This window comes from Apodemus sylvaticus, chromosome 18 (assembly GCF_947179515.1).
Source record: "Apodemus sylvaticus chromosome 18, mApoSyl1.1, whole genome shotgun sequence".
In the NCBI taxonomy this organism is placed as follows: Eukaryota; Metazoa; Chordata; class Mammalia; order Rodentia; family Muridae; genus Apodemus; species Apodemus sylvaticus.
The window spans coordinates 71333450-71348185 of NC_067489.1; positions in this window are offsets into that span (position 1 = coordinate 71333450).

Below are 14736 nucleotides of genomic sequence, written 5' to 3' on the forward strand. Positions count from 1 at the left end.
AGTGCTGGAGCCATCATCTGCCTCTGAGGATGACAGCCAATTGCACCTGTTCCAGGACTCAGTGCCATCTGTTGAAGGGACTGATGGCCTAATCTGTGTCTGAGTGTCCCCTGAGAAGAACAGGGTGACAGTGTGTGGTAGCATCATCTGAGTGCTCAACCAAACCTAGGTGCAGCTCACAAAGCAGCCTCCAGCCCAGCGCGAGTGGAGGGGAGAGCAATGGTGCTCGCTTCCCTCAGCCTGCACTCAGGGACTTCTAAGGACCTGGAAGTCAGACTCTTAACCTGAGTGGGCCTCCAAGCTGACCCGGTGCAGGGGAGGCGCGTGGAAGGCGGTGTGAATGTGCAGTGGATGGGGCTGAGCGGTCACGCCCCTCACGAGCTCCTTGCTCATGTTCACCGTCCCTCGTGGCCCCGCCCGAGTACTAGGCTCAAGTCCATTGGACCTGAGGGAGGGGCCTTCCTGGCAGCTATGTGGCTTTCCCATGGAGGACAGTTATGGGACCAGCTCAGCTCTCAGGCTTGAGAGCTACCCTAAGAGTGACAGTGATGGGGTGCGGGGCACAGGGCTTCCTGCCAGCTCGTGGTATGTAGGCAGGTGCTCACCAGGCAATGTGAAGGCCGCTTCTCAGAGCTTTGGACTTCATGACTGAAGGGACAAAGCCAAAGGCCTTCATGGACATCCTCACTGAGCCATGTGGCAGCCACGGCCACATACATGGCCAGGTGCTCCCAAGCCTTCGGTCTTCCTCTCGCCCTTTGGGTCCCAGGGACCTACCCTCAGTACCTGCGTCAGCCCTGCCTATTTATTTAAGCTTTTTTTTTTCTTTGCTTCTAGGGCATTTTTTGTACATAGAGCGATTCAAACAAGGACCTCTCCACTTGCCATCTGTCCTGATGTTAGAGTGCTTTCAGTGTCCAGGTATCAGGCATGTGAAAGCTAAGGACGGGGTCATGACAAACTCCATAGTCAGTGTTGAGATTCCACCTCCATGACCCCAGCACAGTCTGATAGCCCAGGATGGAGGGGAAATCCCAGAGGGCTAACACATAAAGGTAGTATAGCCCAGGAGAGCCAGGCTAACTAGCCCTATATGAGGCTGTTACCCCTAAGCCACAGGTGACTCTCAGAGTGAAGGGAGGCATGTCAGCTGTGGAGAGGTGGGTTGTTTTCATAAGCATGGTGCGGTGCCTGATTTTGGCAGCCTTTGAGTCAAGAACGGTAAACTGGTCTGCAGGAAGTCCGTGCTGGCCTCCTCTCCCAGTCCTTTCATCCCCACCCTCCAGCCCTGCAGGCAGCCCCCCTACTGTAGACTGCAGCCCAGAGGCAGAAGCAGAGCCCCTTCTTCAACTCTGCCTGGTAGGAAGCTGGTCCACAGCCCTGTTTTCTGTTTGGTTTTGGCTGGATATTGATTGCTTTTTTGTTGGTTTTCATTCTTTTGAAGACTCTGAGGTATCACACCTCAGCCTCGGAGTGCCTGGCATTTGGAGTTGGCTTTGGGGTTGTGATGGGAAGGGGCAGTGTTCAGAGCTTCTGTTTTTTGAGACAGTATCTCTTGTTCATGGGTGACCTTGGACTCTGACTCTCTGGCCTCCAGCACCCTAGTATTGGGATGGCAGGCGTGTGGGATGGCAGGCGTGTGGGATGGCAGGCGTGTGCCGTCAGCCAGCAACCATGGCTCCAGTGTCTGCTCTGGACCCTCAGGGAAGGGTGCTCTACCCTGCAGCTTCAGCACACAAGTCCCTAGACAGGCCTGCTCCTGCACTGGGGTATCCCTCTAGTCCCTAAGTCCTTAAAAGGCAGAAACTAGCTGGACATGGTGGCTCACACCTGTCATGCCAGTATTTGGAAGGTTAAAGGGGGAGAACACTCCCAAGTTCTATGCCAGTAAGGGTTGCCCAGGGAAACAGATAAACCAGTAAAGGAGAGCCTGGGCCAGCCGTGCTCTGGTAGGGAAGGCTTTCTGCCTGTCCGTGGGTAGTTAATTGACTCTTGACTGAGTTGAAACCTGTATAAAATCAGACAGGTTTCCCTGGACTACATGTAACAGAATTTGACTGTCTATTCCTGGCTTAGCTTGTAGCTGCTGTTCTCCAGAGCTCACCCAAGGTTAAGGTGTGAGCTACCACTCTAGAATGACACGGTTTTGGTGGCTTGGTTTCAGGATCTCCACTGGTTTACCTAGTGAAATTCCTACTTTGAACTTTGTGAGTCCACAGGTGGCACTGTCCAGCCACTTGTTTGTAGTTCTGTCCTTTGTTTGGGGTGGAGCCAAGCCCCTGTGCACAGCAAACACCTCCCCCTACATTGGAGCTCTTCCTAAACTCAAGACCTCAGTGCTCAGGGGAGGGAAGAGCATCTACTGCATTGGGTACCAATGTGTGCCTAATCACTGTCCTTTCTGAGAAGATTCAGAGTCCTCCACACCTGGCCATAACTGCCTTCCTGACTCCACCTAAGCTATATTTCAGGTAGAGTTTGCTCACCCTTGGTCAACTTGATGGTTATAGTGTGAGAACAGGCCAGGGGCCTAGGTCCTACCTCACCAACCAGCCTTTGGAGACGGCATCCTAGATGAATCCTCATGCTTTACTGATGTTTACCTCCTATCTGGAAAGTTCTGAGTCTGTCATCAGCCTGGGCTAAGCTGGCTGGGCACACAGCTTCTAATGAGAGTGGTCTTCCATTCCCAATAGCAAAAGTACCCCACAGCCAGGCAAAATACCTGTGATCCCAGCACTGAAGAGGTAGAGGTCAGGAGTCAAGGGTCATCCTCAAGCTAGCCTGGGCTACACGACCTTGTTTTTAAGAATCAGGAGCTGGAGGAATGGTTCAGTAGTTCAGAGGCCCAAGTTCAGTTCCAGGCACTCTTGTCCGGCAGCTCCAGGGGTCTGACCGCCCTCTTCTGGCCTCTGCACATACCTGAGCACTTACAGCATTATACATAATTAAAGATAAATCTGAAAAATGTCAGGAGTTGGAAAAATGTAACAGAGGGTAAAGTCGTTTGCTGTCAAATCTGATAACTGAGATTGATCCCCTGAACGTAGTGGAAGGGGGGAGACACCTCGCAAAAGTATTATGATCTCTGTATGTCCTAACATTCCACAATCATCCACAGATACATATCTAAAAATAAAAGCCAGGCATGATGGTTTAGGTTTGTAGTCCCAGCAACTGACATGGAGATGTGGTCCCTGGGGTTCACTGGCCAGCTGGCCTAAGCAAAGTAAGTGGTATCCAAAAGAGCACATACGGTTCCCCGGCCTTAACATGATTGTGCACACATGAACATGCACCAAAACAACAAACCCTGAAAGTCAACCAGCTCCAAAGATCTTCAATCTTCAAGAAGAATCCACTGAACCTACTGTATAGTGTTTCAGTATCAAGTGTAAACTGAGGCCATAACTGCTCCAAAGTGGTTGAGGGTAAGGTTTTTATTGTGCATAGTAAGGGAGAGTGCAGCCAGAGGCATCTGAAAGTCCAGAACTGAGAGCAGCAGATGGACATGGCCAGCAGCCTGGGGTTGCCCGTGAGAGGAGGGGGGAGGGGAAGAGGAGGTGATCCGGAGACAAGGGGCCACGAGAGGAAGACCAAAGATGACCAAGAGCACACGTGGCAGGTTTATAAGGGAGGAGGATGCTGGGGGAGGGGAGCCACAGGTAACTAAAACAGGACCCTGAGCACAGCGCATTCCCGAGCATCCCGGATTGGTCCTCGGCGGCTTCTGGGTCCCGCAGGCACAGTGCCATTTGGCTTTAATCCCTACACGTGAAAGGCAGGCAGAACTGATTTGGAGGCTAGCTTGTCTGCATAGTTCCAGGAGAGTCAGAAACCCTATCTCCTAAAACAAAAGCGGGGGCGGGGGGGCGGTGCTCTGGATGTCACCCAAGGTTAGGTTCCCCACTCTGGTGACAGGTTTTCTCCCTCATTGCCCTAAGGGGTTAAGCACAAGCTGCTGCAAAGTAGCTGTGACCCGGAAGTGCATCTCTTGACTGTCATCCTCTGCTTGTTCTCCCAGGAGGGCTGGGACATTCTCCTACGCTGGCCACCAGAGGTCAGAACAAGCCAAGAGCCAAAGACTAGATGAGTAGGGACACCGGAGGCTCATCCTGGGATCAAAGGAGTCAGACATTGAAGTGTTTAAAAGCACTGCGGGTTCTTTCAGAAGACCTGGACTTAATTCTCAGCACCCACATTTTCCCTTTGCGATCCACTTGTAACTCCAGTACCCATGGAACCAGTGTGCTGGTGTCTATGGGTATGTGTGTGTGTGTGTATATATATATATATATATATATATATATATATATATATATATATATATATATATATATATATATATATATATATATATATATATATATATATATATATATATATAAAACGCTCTTTGAAGCAGGGGTGAAGTGGAAAAACTTAGTTTCTTTGGGAAGTCATTTGTATCAGATGGGTCAGATGGCATTTTCTGGGGTAGACGTGTGAAGGAGTGTTTTCCTGAAGGAGACACAGGTGAAAGGATGTTTTGCTAAAGCAAACGTGAAGGAACACCTGGTGATAAGGAGCTGACAGACCGTGGGCAACGCTGAATGGTATCAGTACACGTTGCTATTCCTTAAACATGTTTGTTGTGACTTTAAAACCAAAGATCTCTTGACTTGTTGCTTCCTCGGACTTGAGCTGATTGGCAGAGTGATGTCAGCTGATACAGACTTTGTGGAGTTTTGCTGAGGCGACACCCAGGGGAGAGCACGTGATGTCTGGACGGCGTATGGAGAGGACTCAGTGGACACTGAGGGGTTGGAGCAGTGGAGCTTGCATAGCTTTTGCAACACCCTGTTGGTCTCCTGCTTCTCTGATCTTCACTTTGGAGAGAGGCACAGCAGAGAACGTCTCCTCAAGTCCCTGCTGGTCCTGGTGGCTCCTGCTGACTCATGCTGATTCAGCTGAGGCCTGGCTACTTCTGCTAGGCTGGGCCACCTCTGCTGATTCTGTTTGCTATCCCGGCTCCTGAGCTGGACTGCTGGTCTATATCCCGACAAGCAGATGGGATTAGCACCAAAGAGCAATTCCTAACCAGGTCCACTTCCCCAGTATCCTAATAACCTTTCTTTCCCACTACCCCTGGTGGGCGGTGGGCTGGAAGGAAAGCTAAAACATTTAAGAACCCTTATTAAGGGGGCTGGAGAGATGGCTCAGCAGTTAAGCGCACTGACTGCTCTTCTGGAGGTCCTGAGTTCAAATCCCAACAACCACACGGTGGCTCACAACCATCTGTAATGAGATCTGACGCCCTCTTCTAGGGTGTCTGAAGACAGCTACAGTGTACTTACACATATAATAATAAATAAATCCTCTAAGAAAAAACCTTTAAATTAAAAGTAAATTTTAGCCAGGCAGTGATGGCCACACCTTTAATCCCAGCGCTCAGGAGGCAGAGACAGGTGGATTTCTGGGTTCGCGGCCAGCCTGGTCTACAGAGTGAGTTCCAGGACGGCCAGGGCTACACAGAGAAACCATGTCTCGAAAAACCAAAAAAAGAAAAATCTAAGCCTACACGGTTTTTCTGTGTGGTTTGACTGTCCTGGAACTTGCTCTGTAAACCAGGCTGGCCTGGAACTCAGAAATTCACCAGCTTCTGCCTCTTCAGCCATGGGATTAAAGGTATATGGCAACAAGTTTAATAAAAAAAGAAAAAAAGAAAGAAAGAAAAAGAAAAGAAAAGGGAAATCTTGGGAGACATGCAAAGGGAACGGAACCTATTACCCTATACTGTGAGTCTGAAGCCTCTTCCTAGCGGGAAAGCAAGAAGTCCAGTCAGCTGCTGAGAGCTTGGGCCTTTCTCCCTTCCCAGCTGCAATCTAGAATTTCCTCAGAGTCTCGTTTACAGGGAAGGATATGTCTGTACTGATTTATACTCCCATTCAAGGTTCCTGCAGAGCCACCTCACTCACCTGGATAAGGGGCCTGCAAGAGCTCGGGCTCACAGTGCTCACGACCACCCACCTGAATTCTGTCCCCGGGACCTACCTTCGTGGTGCAAGGAGGAGACTGATTCCTGCAACTTGTCATCTGACCTCTGTGCACTGTGTGGCAGGCACACATAATAATGAAATGTAGACTTTTTTTTTCTTCAAAAAGAGCCTCATCATGTAGTCCTGACTAGCCCGAACTCACAAAATCCCCTGCCTATGCTTCCTGAAGAGTGGTGTTTAAGGTGTGTGTCACCCTGCCCAGCATTAAAGATTTATTTTTATTCATGCATGTGTGTCATGTGTGCATGCAATGCCCCCAGAAAACCAGAAGAGGGCGTTAAATTCCCTGGAACTGGAGTTTGGGGCCGTTGTAAGCCAAAAATCAAGTCCTTTGGAAAAGCAATATGTGCCCTTAACTGCTGAACAATGTCTTCAGCCCAGTACATGTAACTTGAGAGAGAGAGAGAGAGAGAGAGAGAGAGAGAGAGAGAGAGAGAGAGAGAGTTTCTTTAGCAAACTTTTAGAGATGTAACCTGAGAGCTGCCAAAATGGTTTATGTATATACCATTTTGTCAATATATGTCTAATGTTCCACATGACCCTGTGCCCTCTTCTGGCCTCAGAGGTCACTGCATACACATGCACATACCCACACAGATGTGCATACATGTATGACTAAGAATAAAACTTTAAAAGATATTTGCTTATTTATGTATTTATTACCACATGGTATATGTAGCCCTAGTTGGCCTGAAACTTGCTCTGTATAACAGGCTAACCTTTACTTCATAGGAAGTTCCTCTGCTTTCTGCCTACTGAGTTCTGGGATTAATGTTGTATGTCACTATGTCCAGCTTAAAAATACATATCTTCAATAAAATCTACAACTGTGATTCATAAACTGGCTAGTCAGAAAATTGTTTTCAGTGTCAAAGCCACAAACCCCAGCCAGAGTCAATCCCAGAAAGTCTAGGGACTCTGTCAAAGCTAATGAGGATGGCACATGGAACTGTCTCTGTCAACTCCGCACAGACATGGCCAGGCTGAGATCTCCTCCACAGGGCTTCCGGGTGACTGTCCAGTCCCAGCCTCTCAGTTCCCTGTGACTTGCCAAATTAGCCAAGGGTTTCCCAAGTGCCCACATGACATCGCCTCCATGACTGGACAGACATTCAGACTTGCAGAGCAACTCTGTGCCAAGGCACTGGGGAAATGACTGGGAATTCTGTAGACATATCAGGCACCCTCCCTCAGATAGGGAACTTTGATACATATGTTGTTACTGAGGAAGAGTGTGTGGCAGAGATCAGAGAACAACTCTGTAGTTCATTCTCTCTAACAACTGTATGTGGGCTTCAGGAATCACTCAGGCCTTCAGGTTTGCTCAGCAGACATCTCATCAACTGAGGGGACATGGAACTCCCAACATGTGACAAGGGCCCAACATGTGGTAGATGGGGACAGTCGGGACAGTGGGGATGCTGTAATGGGAGAAGGAGGTCCTTAGCAATTTAAAAGATGCATACACACCAATCTTAAATCTATATAAAGAGAAAAGAAGCCCAAAAAGAGATGAGACCAACGTGTGGACACATGGTACATAAGCACATAACCAGTCACATGACAAAATGTAGCTTAAAATAAATGGGTATCTTTAGTAGTTATGATCTAATCAAAATAGAGCCTAGCTATATAGTCAAGGTATTTGTCAATATAATCTAAGTTCTGAGTCTTATTTCTAAAAACATGGTGCAGAGAGGCAAAACCAGGACTTTACTACAGCAGAGATATCTCTTGGCCTGGCCAGTCATCCTGGGATTAAGGAGGTGGTGGTTTTCCTCAGCTGTACAAAGATCACCCAAGCCTGGGCCCCGTTAGACCCTGGTTCAAAGGTTTGGAAGGGGAATGAGCTAGAGAGATGGCTCAGCCATTAAGAAACCTTGCTGCTCTTACAGAAGGCCACACAAACAAACACATATGCACATAAACAAACACATATGCACATAAACAAACACATATGCACACAAACAAATGCATGCACATAAACAAATACATATGCACATAAACAAACACATATGCACATAAACAAACATATATGCACATAAACAAACACATATGCACATAAACAAACACATATGCACATAAACAAATACATATGCACACAAACACATGCACATAAACAAACACATATGCACACAAACAAACGCATGCACATAAACAAACACATATGCACATAAACAAACACATATGCACATAAACAAACACATATGCACATAAACAAACACATATGCACACAAACAAACACATATGCACACAAACAAACACATATGCACATAAACAAACACATATGCACATAAACAAACACATATGCACATAAACATTTCTTTCAAGACAGGGTTTCTCTGTGTAGCCCTGAAAGTCCTGAAACTTGCTCTGTAGACCACACTGTCTTCAAACTCACAGAGATCTGCCTGCCTCTGCTTCCCAAGTGCTGGGATTAAAGATGTAATGTGAGCCACCTTGGCCTGGCTCCTTAACTTTTTAACATTTGCTTTTGTTTTATGTGTATAGGTGTTTGGCCTACATGTGTGTGTGCCTGGTACCAGGCCAGAGAGGGCATGAGACAGTAGTGCTGGGAAACAAACCCAGGGCTTCTGGAAATTTGTTTGAATGTTAACAATAAAAAGGGGGTAGGGCTGAAGAGAAGGTTCAGCGGTTAAGAGCACTGACTGCTCTTCCAGAGGTCCTGAGTTCAAATCCCAGCAGCCACATGGTGGCTTGCAACCATCTGTAATAAGACCTGATGCCCTCTTCTGGAGTGTCTGAAGATAGGTACAGTGTACTTACATATAATAAATAAATAATTTCTTTAAAAAAAGAATAGACTCTTGTAAATTCTCCTCTGGCCTCCACATGTGTACCTGAGTCATAGCAAACAAACACATACACTCACAAATCAATAAAGCATAATAGTAAGCTAGATGTGGTGGCTCACACTTTTATTTTTATTTTTTGAGACAGGGTCTATTTGTTTTTTTTTTTTTTTTTTGATTTGTTTTTTTTTTTGAGACAGGGTTTCTCTGTATAGCCCCAGCTGACCTGGAACTCACTCTGTAGACCAGGCTGGCCTCGAACTCAGAAATCTGCTTTCCTCTGCCTCTCAGAGTGCTGGGATTACAGGCGTGCCCCACCACCCCCTGGCCAGGGTCTTTCTATATAGACCTGGCTGTGCTGGTGCTTACTATGCAGAACAGGCAGATCTCTGTACGTTCCAGATCAGCCTGGTCTACACAGTGGGTTTAGGACGGCCAAGGGTGCACAGTGAGACGTTTGTTTTTTAAAGGGAGGGGATAAAGTAATAAAAATAAAAGAAAGAACAAGAAGACAGCAAGTGTATTTCAATAAAATAAAATAAAATAAGCCCAGGTCTCTAGACTGCTCAGCTGCCCCTTTCCTGTCTCTCTGCTCCAGAGGGGACAGTGTGGGAACAAGCTACCAGCCCTGCTCCCGATGCTGTGAGCGTGAGGGCTTCTTCCAGACTCCCCTATTGCCTTGCACATCATTGACATTGGCATCTAGAGGGACATCCTGAGAAGACAGAGGAGTGGGTTGGACAGCATCCTCTGAAGGAGAAGGACCGAATGTCTCCACCCTCTCCAGCGCCCTCTTTGTGCCCTGGATCCCTGTCCTGGAACCACACCCTGTAGGTGGTGGTGGCATAGCCACGCCACAGCCACACATGGGTCAGAAGAGGACAGGGCTGAGTCAGTCCCACAGCAGGGACCCAGGCACCCACAGGAAGGTGGCCTGAGCCATTTTCCCCCAGGAGCAAGTGATGCAGACGCCTCAGCGCCAGACCCCCAACCCAGCCCGGACCCCAGTCACCCATTCATTCACTGCTCCCCTAGCTCTCCCCAGGAAAACACATTTCCTCTCTCTAGGAAGCTCTGCCTGCCTCTAGAACATTCTCTGGCACTGACCTGATGGAAGGAAGTCGCTATTGGGCTACACCCAAGCCCCTCATTCACAGGACTGTGTTCTTTCACCAAGGAGTCCTTAAAGTGCAAATATGTATGACAAAGTATGCTTTCCCAGAGCCCACCCCAGGTCACGTGTCAGAATGGGCTTTGGCCACCAGAGTCTCAGTGGCTTTTGGATACAAATTGACCTAGAGACAGCACCAGTGTGATGTTCTGAGGTGATTTCTGGCCCATAGCCATTTCATTTTTCTAGAATCCTCCAAGGTCACGCCTTAAAACAGTCCAAATGCTGGACATGCCCCTATCCCTAAACTCCTGGCTACAAGCAGTCTTACTGTGTCAGCGTCCTAAGCAGCCTGGTCAATGATGTTTTTGTTTGTTGCTTATTTTAGACAGGGGTGGGTGTGGGTGGAGGGGAGTGGGGTTAAAGGCAAGCTTCAGCACACTGCGTCTTTCCATTGACATTATTGATCTGTGCAAGGGGCCAGCAGCAGGGCCTGTTACATCAGCATGCATCAGACTGAGGCAAGAGGGTCTCAAGTTCTAGGCCACCCTGGGTTACGTGGGAAGACCCTGTAAAAGGTTAAAGAGGGAACAGGAAGGGAGGGAACCCTACCATTTGGGAGGCAGAGGTCACCAGGGCACCAGGCTGCCTTGGGCTAAAAAACAGAACCTTGTTTCAAATAAATAAGCACTCAGGGATGTGACTCGTGCACATCCACAAAGCCGTGCATCATTTAAACTGGATATGGCAACAGGCTCAGCATTTGGGAGGAGGAGGAGGAGGCCAGAGGGTAAAGAGTTCAAGGTCAGCTGGGGGTGGGACCCACCTCTGGTCCCTGCACTCAGGAGGCAGGTGTTCACTGAGTTCAAGGCCAGTGGTCTACAGAACAGCCAGGGAGGGCTGCCCAGAGAAACCCTGTCCTAAAACAACAAAGACGAGGATCAACAAGTTCAAGGCCCTTCTGAGCGAGCTGCAAGAGGTTGAGGCCTGGACTGAAGGAGACCCTAGTCCTGCTGCACTGGGGAGGAGGTTCCGCTGGCAATAATAATCTATGAGAAACTTCTCTAGGAGAAGCTCTGGGCTTGGCCCCCTCCTCCAGGTTCTTGGGCACTGCATGGAAGTCCTCAGGACTGAGTACTCTCAAGTCTTTTTTGGTTGGTCACATGTCTCCCTTTAATGATGGACATTTCTCTTTCTTTTCTTTTCTTTTCTTTTTTTCATTTTATTTTATTTAATTTTAATTTTTTTTTTTTGTATTTGGTTTTTTTTCGAGACAGGGGAAGGACATTTCTAAATACAAGACCTGCTGTTTCTCAGTGTCTTCTTTGAGATGTTGAACAGCCATCAGTTTCTGACAGGGGAGGCCTGTCCTTTGGGTCCTTGCAGCTTGGATGTGCCTTGCTCATTCTGTGTGTGTGTGTGTGTGTGTGTGTGTGTGTGTGTGTGTGTGTGTGAGATAGCTGGCGCTTGGTTAAGAGCATAGTCTACTCTTCTTTTGCATAAGGCCATAAGGCTGGGCTTTGATTCCTAGCACCTAAATTGGAGACTCCAAGTAAACATCCACTCAGAGCAGATGGTTGAAGCAAGATGTTCCAGCAGGAGGCAGTGTCCTCCAGAAACCAGAGGGAAAGGAGGAACTGGAGGGCCTGAGACAGTATCACAGACCCCAGGTAGGACCACACCCACATTCAGGGAGGCAAAGAGGCGCCTGCCTGGTGCTTCAGTTTATGTGTAAACGGTGTGGTGATGCTGTCTTCAGAGCTGAAGTGAGCTCACTTCCTTCCTCCTTCCCATGCTGCTCTTGTCTAGGAAGAATGCTTTCTCTTTCAGAAACTTGAAATTGAAAGAAATGCTCTTCCTGGTGGTGGAAAAGTCACTGTAGCTCATTGGTTAAAACATCTGCAGATCAGCTGACACACAAACCCCTGGGTTCCATGTTCAGTAGCACACGCCTGTCATCCCAGCAGCTGGGAGGTGAAAGCAGGGAAATTAGAACTCGATGGTCATCCTCGGCTACAAGAAAGCTTGAGTCCAGCCTGGGTTACAGAAAACCCTGTTTCAAAAAAGAAATCCTTGGTGCTGGAGAGGGAAATATATACGTATATGTATATTTGAGACAGAGTCCCCGCCTCTGCCTCCCATGTGCTGGGATCATCAGACCTGGTGAACAATAAAATAAATACTTTTTAAAAATTCAGCCAGCTGCTGGGCAGTGGTGCTGCACACCTTTAATCCCAGCACTTGGGAGGCAGAAGCAGATGGATTTCTGAGTTTGAGATCAGCCTGGTCTACAGAGCGAGTTCCAGGACAGTCAGGGCTACACCCAGAAATCCTGTCTTCCCCCCTGCCCACCCCCCCCCCAAAAAAAGCCGTTGTCTACAAAATGCTTGGCTGAAATGCTCCTGAGCTGAGTCTGGCCTGGCTTCTGTGATACCAATTTCAATCAAGCCACAGTGTCCTCCACCCTAGCTTGTAGGTGTCTGTTGTTTTTCTCTGGGGAAGCACAGAGGTGCATGCAGCAGTCTGTTGGTGCCTTGTACCTGATCTTTTTCCCTCACAAAACAGTGATCCAGTTCCTGGATCACGGAACCAGAACCAAGCCCACAGACCCTCAAAAAGTTGCTGCTTTCAGTAGTTCAATAGGTCAGTGATTCTTGAGTGCATACAGGCACACACACACACACACACACACACACACACACACACACACAAGCTTGGCAAACACTAATGAATGAAGTTGTCTGCCCAGATGGAGGGTGTGGTACTTAGCTCGGTGCAAGGCAACTCTGCCACTTACTGACGCTGGCTGAACAGCTTTAACTACTTTTTTTTTTAAAGATTTATTTATTTATTATATGTAAGTACACTGTAGCTGTCTTCAGATGCCCCAGAAGAGGGCATCAGATTCCATTATAGATGGTTGTGAGCCACCATGTGGTTGCTGGGATTTGAACTCTGGACCTTTGGAAGAGCAGTCGGGGCTCTTAACTGCTGAGCCATCTCACCAGCCCAGCTTTAACTACTTTAACAGCTGAACTAGCCCCCCATTTCCTTTCCTTCCTCTCTACTTGCCTCTTTCTTTTCTTCCCTCCTTCTGTCCCACTCCCTTCCCTTGTAGTCTAGGCTGTTCTGGAATTACATATGTAGCTAAAGATAACCCTTAATTTCCTAATCCTCATGTGTTGCATTTGCCTTCTAAGTGCTGGTGTGACAGTTGTGGGTTAACACACAGTTTTCCCTTCCTTTCCTCATTTTCTCTCTTTAAAAAATATGTTCAATCTTTATTAATGGGTGTCAGTCTGCGTTGTGCTGTGCAGGTGGCCTTAGAGGACAGAAGAGGATGTTGGAACTCTAGGAGCTGCACACAGAGACTGTGAGCTGCCATACATGGTATTTGGGTCACCCTCAAGAGCAGCAAGTGCCCCTAAGCCATCTCACTAGAACCCATTTCCCCTTCTCTCATTTTTCTTCCCCTCCCCGTCCTCTGCAAGCCAGGCTATTCTCAAACTCACAGCGATCCTCTTCTGAAGTGCTGGGATTACTGGCTTGAGGCGCTGCACCTGACTTTTGTGTTGTTTCTCAAAAGAGTGTTTCACTCTGTAGCTCAGGCTAGCCTTCAATTCAGGGTCCTTCCTTCCGCGGCCTCCTCTGTGCCGGAACAGACCTGGGCCCTCGCGCCTGGAGGCTATAATAACCCTTTTGCTCTTCGTCTGTGGCGTTCGTTAGCGGTCGCTCGCTCTCAGTGCTGTGGACCAGCTTCCTCCGTGCGAGAGGAGACTTCTCCCGAGAGCTGCCGCAGGTCTCAGGCTGGCGGAGGCCCCGCCTTCCTAACGCCCGTGGGGCCGCTTTGGCGAGCTCCCTTTTCCCTATAAGGGCGTGAAAGTCACTCAGCCTGTTCATCGAGTTGATTTCTCCAGACCCAGGAAGGACCACGCCTTGGTGAAGAGATGCAATCAGCTTCCACCAGGGAAAGGAAACTCATCCTTCAGTCGCGTGGCTCATGCTTCAGTTTTTATTATAAAACTAGGCCGCCTTTGGCTCTGAGATTCACGAATTTCACTAGGACATCTAGCTGGAGTCTCTTCAAAGAGAGTTCACCTCAGACAAAGAAAAAGGCTCAGATTTTGTTTTCCTTGAACTATGAGGATGAGGATGAGCTTAGATTTCTAATTCTCTTGCCTATATTTCCTAAATTCTGGGGCGACAGGTGTGCAGGACCACACCTAGTTTATTTGGTACTGGGAATGGGCACTGTGCACACTGGGCAAGCACTATATCAACTGAGTTGCATTGCCAGTCTAGGGTTCAAAAATTTTGTTTATTTGGTTGTTTTACTAGTACAGTAGTAGTTTAGTTTTTACATTTATGTGTGTGAGCATATATGGAGCTGGCCACTAACTAGAGTACTGCTTATCATTTTTTTTTTAAGATTTATTTATTTAGAATATGTGAGTACACTGTAGCTGTCTTCAGACACACCAGAAGAGGGCATCAGATCCCATTACAGATAGTTGTGAGCCACCATGTGGTTGCTGGGATTTGAACTGAGCACCTTCAGAAGAGCAGTCAGTGCTCTTAACCACTGAGCCATCTCTCCAGCCCCGCTTATCAATTTTTTAATAGTTATGTTTATTTCACATGTTTTGCCTGCATGTTTGTATGTGTACATTTGTTGCCTGCTGGATGCTGAGAACCAAAGGTCAGGTCTTTCGCAAGAATAACGTCTGATCTAAACACTGAGTGATCTCTCCAGCACCAATTTTTGATTGTTAAT